The sequence below is a fragment of the Phalacrocorax aristotelis genome, chromosome 1 (genome assembly GCF_949628215.1).
Source record: "Phalacrocorax aristotelis chromosome 1, bGulAri2.1, whole genome shotgun sequence".
Taxonomy (NCBI): domain Eukaryota; kingdom Metazoa; phylum Chordata; class Aves; order Suliformes; family Phalacrocoracidae; genus Phalacrocorax; species Phalacrocorax aristotelis.
Genome location: NC_134276.1, coordinates 124,266,454 through 124,276,426, shown reverse-complemented (window position 1 = coordinate 124,276,426; position 9,973 = coordinate 124,266,454).

The following is a 9,973-nucleotide window of genomic DNA, read 5'->3' as shown; positions in this document are numbered from 1 at the left end:
GTGGTTACTGTCTGTGATACAAATGATGATGAAATCAAGCTTGAGATAAAACTGATTTAGCGTGGTAATACTGTGAGACTGTTGAAGGTCCATTTTTTTTAAGGATGAAATTAAGTCTTTCCATCCTGCTGTTTGTGTTCTTTTTTGTTCTTTTTGAAGCTGATGCTTGGGTGTTTTAGGTCATGCACCCTGCGGTTGTATTGCTTGTGTATTTAGATGTGCCCAAATAGAGTAAATAGTCACTGGGTTGTCCAGATTGCAGGTTGTATACAGGGACAAATGTTCAAGGTAACTTGAAAGAATATCAGTTCTGACAATGTCAGGTTTCCCTCATGACTTCCTGCATTTCATGACCAAGGGTCCTGAATTCTTACAACTCAGGTACAAGCAGTCACCTTAGCACAGGTGAAAGTCTGCATGAGCAAATGAGGCTATACATGTGGGGAAGACTCCTTGCTTCACAGATAAAAAGATGGGCTCTGACTTGGCTGTGACCTTTCAGGAGGAAGAGCTGTCATCAGACGCTGCTTGCTGAGCACTGAGCTGGTGAGGTGGCAACAGTCAAGAAGATGAAGCGTTGGGATCTGTAGGAAAGGAACTGAAGAAAACCAATGCTATTGTATGCTGTTGTCTACCCCTGCCTTACTGCTGTGTACGGTTGGGCTGTCCCCTCAGGCAAAAGTGTTTTAGGATTAGAAGAGGCCCAGAGGTGTGGAGGAGCACTCCCCTGTGGGGAGACAGAGCGGACAAGGGCTCTTCAACTGCAAATACAATGGCTGATGGCAGGCATGAAAAGCCTGCAGAGTCATGTTGGGCCAGAGAAACTGCCTTGGCATGAACTACTCACTGTCCCTTCCACCATGAGAGATGGAGGTATTGAAGATAGATACCAAATATACAACAGACAATACGATACAATTCCTTGAGATAGTTAAAAATGTGGTAGACATGACATTTGTTGATGTGGGGAGGGCCTGGGTACATACTTAGAAGTACCTTTTTGTGGAGAGTTACTAAAGGGATTAACTATGTGAGGCAGTCCTCTTTGTGTTGAAGGGTGAAGTACTGTACTGCAGACTTGCCCTGCTCTCATCTCTTCTGTGGGCGCACTCTGGCAGACCTGATACCAGACTAAATTATAGGGGTTCAGTCTGGCTCCACTGACACTGGTTGCACCTTTCATGAGAAGAAAAAAATAGGAAAATCATTTTGTAGCTAGTTGAGTGCTTCAGGGGAGTGTTCACAGATCCTCTGCTCCATGACATGTGTGCAAAAACTTGTCCCTGGAAGTCTCAAAAATGGCTTTTGTTGCTGAGATAAGGTGATGGTGAGAGGAGGCTGTATGTTGTTTTGCAGGTAAGAGTGGGAAATGATGATGGAGACTGGAAATGGAGTTGAGTTTCTAGTTAGGGCATGCAAAGATGAAATGGCACCTCTTTATGTGAACAGCTAATCTGTCCTAGACTGAGTTGAAGATGCTGTCATCTGCATCTCTCACTGCAAGTGACACTGTCTCGGGTCCTTTTCTTTTTTTGGTATAAGGGGCCTGATAGGACTGTTGCTGCTTCATTTCCATTTTCTTTGTAAAAGGTATTTACACAGGGGGGAAAAAACTGCTGATGAGGTATTCTGGCCTTCAGATCAGCCTGATCTAACTGCCTGGCACACCTTTCTTGGGTGGTGTTGACTGAGTCATCTCACAAAGGGATAAAGTACCTTGGGCCTGTAAGTGTGGCAGAGCATAACCATGTGTTCAGTCAGTGTTTGAGCATGAAGTAGGTGCTGCTGGTGAAAGGCATTTAGCAAGTGACATGGTGATTTTGGTGGCACTTGTTCCCTTCTGGAAGGGGCACTCCAAGTTAGAAAATTCCTGAGGGGAGACTGAAGTGTTTGAAGCTAATTTTATCTACCTAGAGCCTAACTTCATTGTCTCAAGGGCTCAGTGGGGGGTTTCACAAGAAAGCGTCCCTGCTGACTCATTTTTTTTCTCTCCTATGATATTGGGAAGTTTTGGCATATCTGACATGGTATAACTAGTTATTAGAAACAATCCCTTTTTACTGAAGGACAAGTGATGCTAAATATTTAGAAGGCTAATAGTGTTTAGCTGAAAACTTATGGTGCCGGGAAAGTGCTGAATAGCTTTTATTGACGCAGATACAGACACATTTATTTCTCTGCTTGGAGTAGAGGTAGAAGAGACTCTGGCTTGGGTCCAAGTAAGGGTATTAAGACACATGGAGCTTTGTTCCTAGGATGTTTATGATTTGTTTGTCTAAGTAAGCCAAACCTCAGGAAAGGGTTGCTTTTTGATTTTTGTGGGCTATTCATCTGGCTGGAGTTGTGGAAGGTGGCAATCCATGATTTACAAGAAATGTGTTCTGCTTCTGGGGATGGAAAAAGTACACTTCCCACATTTATTGCTCATGTTATATTTTTATCAGAAAAAGAAAACATATCCAGGAAGTGCATTCTTAGAGAGGTTGGGTGTGGTAGAAGTGACTTCAAAGACACGGCATGAACTGCTTGTTCTCGCCTGACAGTTTGCTTATCTGGTTGCTGTTCTTTTAAAAATATATGTGCTCGCCTGTGTAAGGGAAGAGCTGAGGATGATTAAAGCGCAGCAACCATGGGAAGCTAAAGAACATGTTCCTGCAATTAAGCATCTGACAAAAATTGACCTAGTCTTTCAGTGCATTCAAAACAAGTCCTTCTATTGTTATCCATTACCTTTCTTGAGTGTTTGGTGGTGGTCTTGGCCTGAGATACTGATGTCTTGGGAGACTCATGCAACTGACTCCTCATTAAGTTGGTTAAGTGTCATCAAACCTCCAATACTGCTACCTTTCACTTTTCATGGTTAGGACAAGGCCCAGCATTGCTGCTGCAGACACTGGCCTGTGCCTGGGTTTAGAAAGGCAAGCAGCACCCCCAGAAGTCAGGGCACCTTTCAAGCAGCATCCCACTTCTCTTCCCCACTGCCCCATGGGCTGCAGTGAGGGCTTGCCTGGCAGCATTTTGCGAGAAAGCCTCTCTTAGCATCTTTGACTTTCTTCTAGAAGATGAAATACTAATTTGAGAGGAGAAAGGTTTAGTTTGCTCAGGGATGGACTGCTGATATTTCCCCCTCTAAAACTGAGGCAGAATTTGCCCCTAAATGAAGTTGTTCCTGACAGGAGGCCTTGCTATCTGGGAATGCTCATCTGTACACAAAGCCCATATGGGCAGCTCTGTTTCATGGCAGTTTCCCGAGTGTTGCTGGCTAATGGACCAGTGTCTAATCTTACAGTATTTCTTTAGATCCGATCACTGTTAGCAAAACACTCAAGGCAGCGCTAATGAAATTGTGAACCGCACTAGTACAGAGATGCTACACCAAAGGTTGTCTCTTTTCAAACAGTTGGATTTGGGCGTTGGTTTCTCCTTGAGGTGCCTGGTCTTGCTGGAGAGAGGTATATATCTTGGGCTGTGTTTGTTTAGTGTGTATTTGTTTTCAGATCTTATGATTAAGAGGCTGACTCGATAAGTCTTTGTTTTACCTGATAAATCTTACTCTTAACTCTGAAAACTCAATCGAAGCTGTTTTGAGAAAGTGGTTGCTACACTAACTAACCTATAGTTCACACGTGGTTTTCCTCTTAGTTACTGGTGAAATATCTCCCTCCCCCTTTGCTAGTCAGAGAGCCTGAGGGAAAGATGACTAAGGTGGTACTTTAGATTTAGGAGGGGGAGCAGACAATTGAAAGAAGTTGCCCTTTGCTTCTGGCTTCTGTAAACTTGTCTGGGCTGTGAGTCAGACTGTGAAGAATCAGTGAAATGTCTTCACATGGATGCAGTGTAGAGATGCTTTTGCGTAAGTTTAATGAAAACTTGTAGCTCTGTTCAGATGACTTCGGTCACATACCTGATCTTTTGGTACCATGGTAGGTATCATTTGGTACCATGGTAGGTCATGGGACCTACTGCTGGTGTTGGCTTCCTGTGGCTGGTTTTTAGGCCCCAAATTAAAGATCTCTTCAGCAGCGCTGAGCTCTTTCCGTTGACTTGACCTGGGAGAGAGGCAGAAGTTGGATCATTTCAGTCCGTGGCTCCTTGGGATGGGCTTCAATCATTGCTTATGTGGCTCTCAAGGCCTTTCTGGGGAGGCCCTGAGCTGCTCTGTAAGCTTCAAACTCAGGCTTGTCATAAAAGGGACCTGGAACTACATAAACACTGCTGTTCATGGCTAGCCAATAAACCCTGCGGAGCTGAGCAGGTGCATTATCCTCAGGCAGACCATAGGTCCTTTCCCAAGGACTTTCACTCCACTAAAACCAGCCCAGTAAGTGATGCAAAGAAGGATTGTAAGAAGAATTGGAAATCTGAGGTCACAGCAATCAAAGATCTTGAGGGATGCTTACGGTGCTACTATGACCTTGTCCTTTGCATTCTGCTGCAGTTGGGTGTACTGTGTAGGTGTAAGAACTGGGTCACCAGTGGCAGCCCATATACATTTTTAAGGGAAGTGTTTTAGGAGCAATCTGAGGAAAGCCACCAAGATAGTAGTGTGCTATTATCATTATTCATCAGTAGATTTCCAGGTGGCTTCAAAAGCCAGTAATAATAGCTAATCCCATCAGCTAGATAAGAAACCAGAGGCAGGGAGAAAGAAAGAAGCTTGTCTGAAGGTACTCAAGGAACCACAGGAACTTCATCCAAAGGCAGTTGTAGGCTTGCAATTATCTTTCTAGTTGCCTGCTCTTTCTCAATTTGCTGAATAACGCAGTGAGCAAGGACTGATGTGTAGGTCATTTACGTTTAGTTCATGTCTTTTGTGCACTCACTTTGATCAGAGACCCTACCTGCAATACTGCTTTTGCTCACTGCTAGGATTGCCAGACTTTTCAGATCAGCCATTAGACAAAAACTCAAAAATGTGCTGCAAACTCTTTTTCCTTGAAAAATTTCATCTTTCTAAGTCAAGATTGCTGGAACAAGATGAGAAAAAAGCAGACCCAGACTAAGAAAAATTACACTAAGGCAAATTCAGTACGCTGTGACTCCAGGGAACTCTGACCTAGACCCACATCTCTAGTCTCATTGCATTTTGTGAACATTTAGGCAAAACTATGAAGGCCTTTTTTAAGTGAGGTGAATTCATATACAGACATTTTAAAAAGTTGGTTGTGAAACATGCTTGGTCATTAATGGATTTCTCAAAAAAGAAGGGGGGTGATTCAAACTGAGGAATAAACACTCGTCTTACTGGTATGGGCTTTTAATGGTGCTTAAGACATTACCACGAATGCTCTGATGGACCTATATAAAATAAATCTTCCTATTGGGATGGGGGTGACTCACCAGGAGCTAACTATACCATTGGGTCAGCTGCTCTGGTGCTCAGGATAGATGGACTTCTCTTAACAAAAATAAGAAGAGGAGGGGGAAAAGACTGTCTTTAAAAGTGAGCAGACAGGAGAGGATGATTTACTGCAGAGAATATACAGTTTTTATCTGGCTCTGTCCTTGCCCCTGGCCCTAGTCGCAGGCTGGTATGGTTTTTCATTTTCTCAAACTTTCTCACACATGTCTGTGAATAAAAAAACATGCATATGTAGAGTAAGTTTATAATATGGATCAATTTATTTTTGCAACTCTGTAGGGGAATTGTATGTATATATGCATGCAAAACATAAGTATGTAAAATGTATTGTGTGGGAGTACATAAGGCAGCAAAACTCTTTCAAGAAGATTAGTCTTTTTATCCAGTAGTTTATTACTTCAGAAGTTTTTACTTTCTTTTGTTAAAAATAGCAACTTTTCCCATACTATTCCCTTGGATTTGCAAATGGAATGCACTAGTAAAGACCTGCAGTAAAAAACAAAGCTCTATGGGGAATAGAAGTTAGGTTTCTAATGGTTTTATATCCTGAGAATGGATGCCAACATTGACTCTCCCATGCATAGTAAGGATGAAGCATAGTCTTCATCCATCGGTGAGGACCCTAATGACCCTCCCAATTTCTCTCAATAAATTTAGAAATCTGTAAGTCTGTGTGAACTAGTAAATCTTGCAGTCTCCTCTCTCTGTTCCCATAAGGACCCCAGGAAACCTGTTTTGTGTGCACCTTGTGGCACAGAGGGCTAACTTAACGCTGCAAAGGGCTGATCTGCTGCCTGGAAAATGACATACAGTGCATAAAGAAACTTCTAGCCCTCACCCAGGGCTGAAACCTGCCTGTGCAACCAGTAGTGCAGAGGCAGATACCTTTGTACTTTATAGACACAGTAAACAAAGAATTTTTGTTTCTTCTTCCGTAGCTGTCATAATGAAATTTTGTTATTGTAGTGGTTTTATCTGTCTCCTGATGAACATGAATGTCGTTAGCCTCTTTCCCACGCTGTCTACTTTGCTGTCTCAAGGCACTGCTCTTGAGTTCATGGCAGCCCTTTCTTTCCACGCCTTGTGTCCCCAGCTGTGAGCGCAGGCTGGGCTGTGGTGGCTGCGCCTGAGCCCTGGGACAGCTGATGGGAGGGAGTGCTGGAGCAAACCTGACTGCTGGCATACTGTTGCTGGGCACTGAACTGCTCTGGAACAGCCTGAGCTGGGGATTGGGATTTTCAAGCTTAGATGCAGAGAGCCATGGTGTGGATGCATACCTTCAGTTGCCTGGCTTTGGTCCTTGAGCATGAGCAAATGAGAGGTATCCTTGCTGCAGGGACAATGGCAATTGTCCCCTATTACTCTGGGCTGGAGGGAGCAGGAGCATGGCTAATAAGAGCTTTATGTGCTTTCTAGGAAGGTGCTGGAAAGAGCTGTGGGGGAAGGCAGCCTGCTCCTCTTTCCCTCCCATTCCCCAGCTGATGCCTGGGCTCCTGTTCCCCGACTCCCATGGGAGGAAGGCCCTTTGCTTTCCTAGTTGTTGCTCCTTAGCTGGGGCTGCAACTATTTATTAAGCCCTCTTGCCCTTCCTCGTGCTGCCTGTGCTTCACAAACCCAGCAATGGCACCTTCCTGCAGGGATCTACTGGTCACTGTCATCCACCTGGAAATGCCTCCCCTGCCAGCCCTGCATCCATCCCCACCCTGTCCACCCCATGCACGGTGGGCCTCTTGTGACGGCTTCTGCCCCAAAGAGCTCTTGGTCTAGATTCTACGTGCAGGGACAAGTGCAATAGGGGCCCTACTTCAGAAAGATGTCTTTCCCCGTCACTGGCTTGATGTCTTCCCAAAGGCCTCTTGGAGCAGATAGGTATTTGGGGAAGATTTGAATAAGGAGAGGGAGAAGGCCCTGCAACTCCATCTGGGCCTCTATCACCTGCTCTCCACTTGTGTACAGAGTTTATATGCTGCTGTGACGTTGCCCTTGTTATTGTGCTGGTGGCTCTGGTTCTTGCTCTGCCTGTTTATTTTTACTCCATTGTTGAATTTATTGGTCCTGGACTCTTTACTCTTGTTGGCTCCTGATAAATTACTGCCTCTTATTAGCCTTAAATTACTGCCTCTTACCAACCTTTAATTAGTTGCTGCCATCATATCTTGGTGCCACATCCCCTTAATTAGTATTGCCATACTACAGGAGACTCCTCCGTCCCTTTGTTAAATCCATTAGCTTTGCTTTCAGCTTGCTTTGGCCATTTTCTCATCTTTCCCTGCCCCTCCTTTCCCATCTCCTTTTGTCTTGTGTTGATACTATGGAGCATCATCCCCATCCTTTTCTGTGAGCCTTTATGGTTTTACTGCAACCCTCTTGGCTCATCCTGTGCCACCAGTTCTGTGCAGCCTTGTTCCTCCACAGCCTGTGTCACATCTGCCATTTCGGGGCTGAGGGGTGTTGGTGGATTTCTTTTGCTCTGTCTTCTCTCTTTCTGCTTTTATGCATGCTCTGATGTCCTCTGCCTGTCCAATTTCCCACATTTCTTGCTTTGCTAGTGGTTTGGATTTTTTCTGCTGTTGTCCCAGTTGCTTTGGTGGGACACACTTTGCAACTGCCTCTTCCCTTTTGCTGCCAAGCTTCATTTTGAGACCTGCTTTTCTGCTCAAGACTGGTGCTGATGCCTCTTTGGTGCCTCTTTTCTTGAGCAATTCCCAAGAGCCTCCATCCTGTTGTATTCAGTCCACCGTGTCTAGCTCTGGTACTTGCTTTTCCCCACCGTGTCTGTGCTCGCGCAGTAAGATCCTGCCTCTCCTGGGGCCTTTGAGTGATTCGCCTCTGTGGAGCTCAGGCTTCCTGCGCTTTTACAGCATTCGGTTTCCATCACCACCCTCTCTGTCGTGCTGTGTTGCTGTTCCCAGAGTTGCATCTGTTCCCAGTCATCTTCTCCCCTGCCCATTTTCCCACTTGTGCAAATCCTACCAGCTTAATCTTTGCTTTCTAGCATCAGTGACGTGTTTTCTTTTGTGTCTGTTACTACCAAAGTGTTGGCTGTGGAGAAGGCAAATTGAAACTTAGGGAGACTAGAAGAGGAAGGAAAAGTGATCAAAGCTAGAAACAGCCAACCCTTGTTGCTGTTTAACCTATTCTACCATCTTAGACTTCTCTTCAAATTCCTCTGGTCATAACCCATTGCTGAAATGTCCAGTGCCTGCTTCTCTCCCCCATGTGAAGGTCCCAGTGCTCATGCAGTCTCTCAGCCCTTGTGCCTTTTCATTCACCTATGCTGTAGGCTGGCCACAGTCTGCAGCTCACCCTCCTGCCCGCTCTGCACGTGGGACTTTATTGACAATAGCCCCTCTGACTTGCTTTGCCCTCTCAACATGGGGGCCAGAAATTGCCTTGGCATTGCCATTTCTTTCCCAAAGCTTGGACATAGACACTTTCAGCTATTGTCTGCATGCACCCAGCGTGTTTGGTTTGCTCTGCCACGTCTTTGTGGCCTAGGTCGTGTACCTCATTGATGCTGTTGATGGAGGCTGGTGAGGCTGGGGGCTTTTGCTGGGACCTGGGAGTCCTCCGTGGTGCAACCCTCGTTCAACAGCCTCATTCCCCCTGGCCAGCGCTGTCAGTTCTCAGGACCTGTCTGCTTGCTCCAAGCATTTGGTGAGATTGCAGGAATGATTCTGCCTATGTAAGTCATTAGTTTAACTAATATTGTATCTCTTTATTGTAAAAATGCTCTTTGAGGTTGATTAATGAGGAGTGGGTGGAGATAGAATGAACTCTGGTTTTGCAGGTGAAACGCCATTCCTTTAAAACAAAATACTTGTAATGTTAAAAAAAATAAACCCACTTAAAACAAACCTCTACTTCTTCCTGTGGGGAGACTATGTCTCCCATAGAAAGTTATATTTTCTCCTTTTTTTTTTTTTTTTTTTTAGCAATGAATTCCCTGCACGTCCTTGTCTGTCTGTCTTTGGTCTCCCTCTTAATGAAGAGCTAACATCTTGGGTTGCCAGGATGTAGCCCAGTGGTTTGTCCCTTTGAAACATATTAGGTGCATGACATAAGGTATAAAACCACTCTGATATCTCGCAGCTTTCTGACTCTGCTTTTGTAGTGCCACAGCAGCTACCAGCTCCTGTTACATCTCACAGGGCCTCTTGCAAAACAAGTTGTTGACTTAATGATAAATCTTAGCAAACTTTCAAAATGCCCCTGTGGAAGTTGCTCCCTCTGTGAAGAAACGTGCCTGAGAGCGAGCGTGGTGCCTGGCTCTTCCTGGGCCATACCCCAGCAGATGGGAGGCTGCTGCTGCCCAGGGGCATCCTGGTGGGCTGCTGCAGAGGGGACAGCGGAGCTCCCTTCCACCCAACGGGCACCGTCCTTGGCCAGGCTGGCAGAGCCCTTGCAAACTGCAACAAGCCCAGAAAGATCCCCCTCCTAGGTGTGGTTCCTGACTGTCATGACCTTATCAGAAAGCCATGGGGAAATCTGTGTTAGGCCTATTCTCTTGCTAAATAGAAGTTCAGCTTCCAAGTCTGTCAGCCCAGCTGGGAACTTCTTTCCAAGTGGAAGTGCCTTGGGGGAAAGGCAATGTAGAGAAATGCTGCAGCT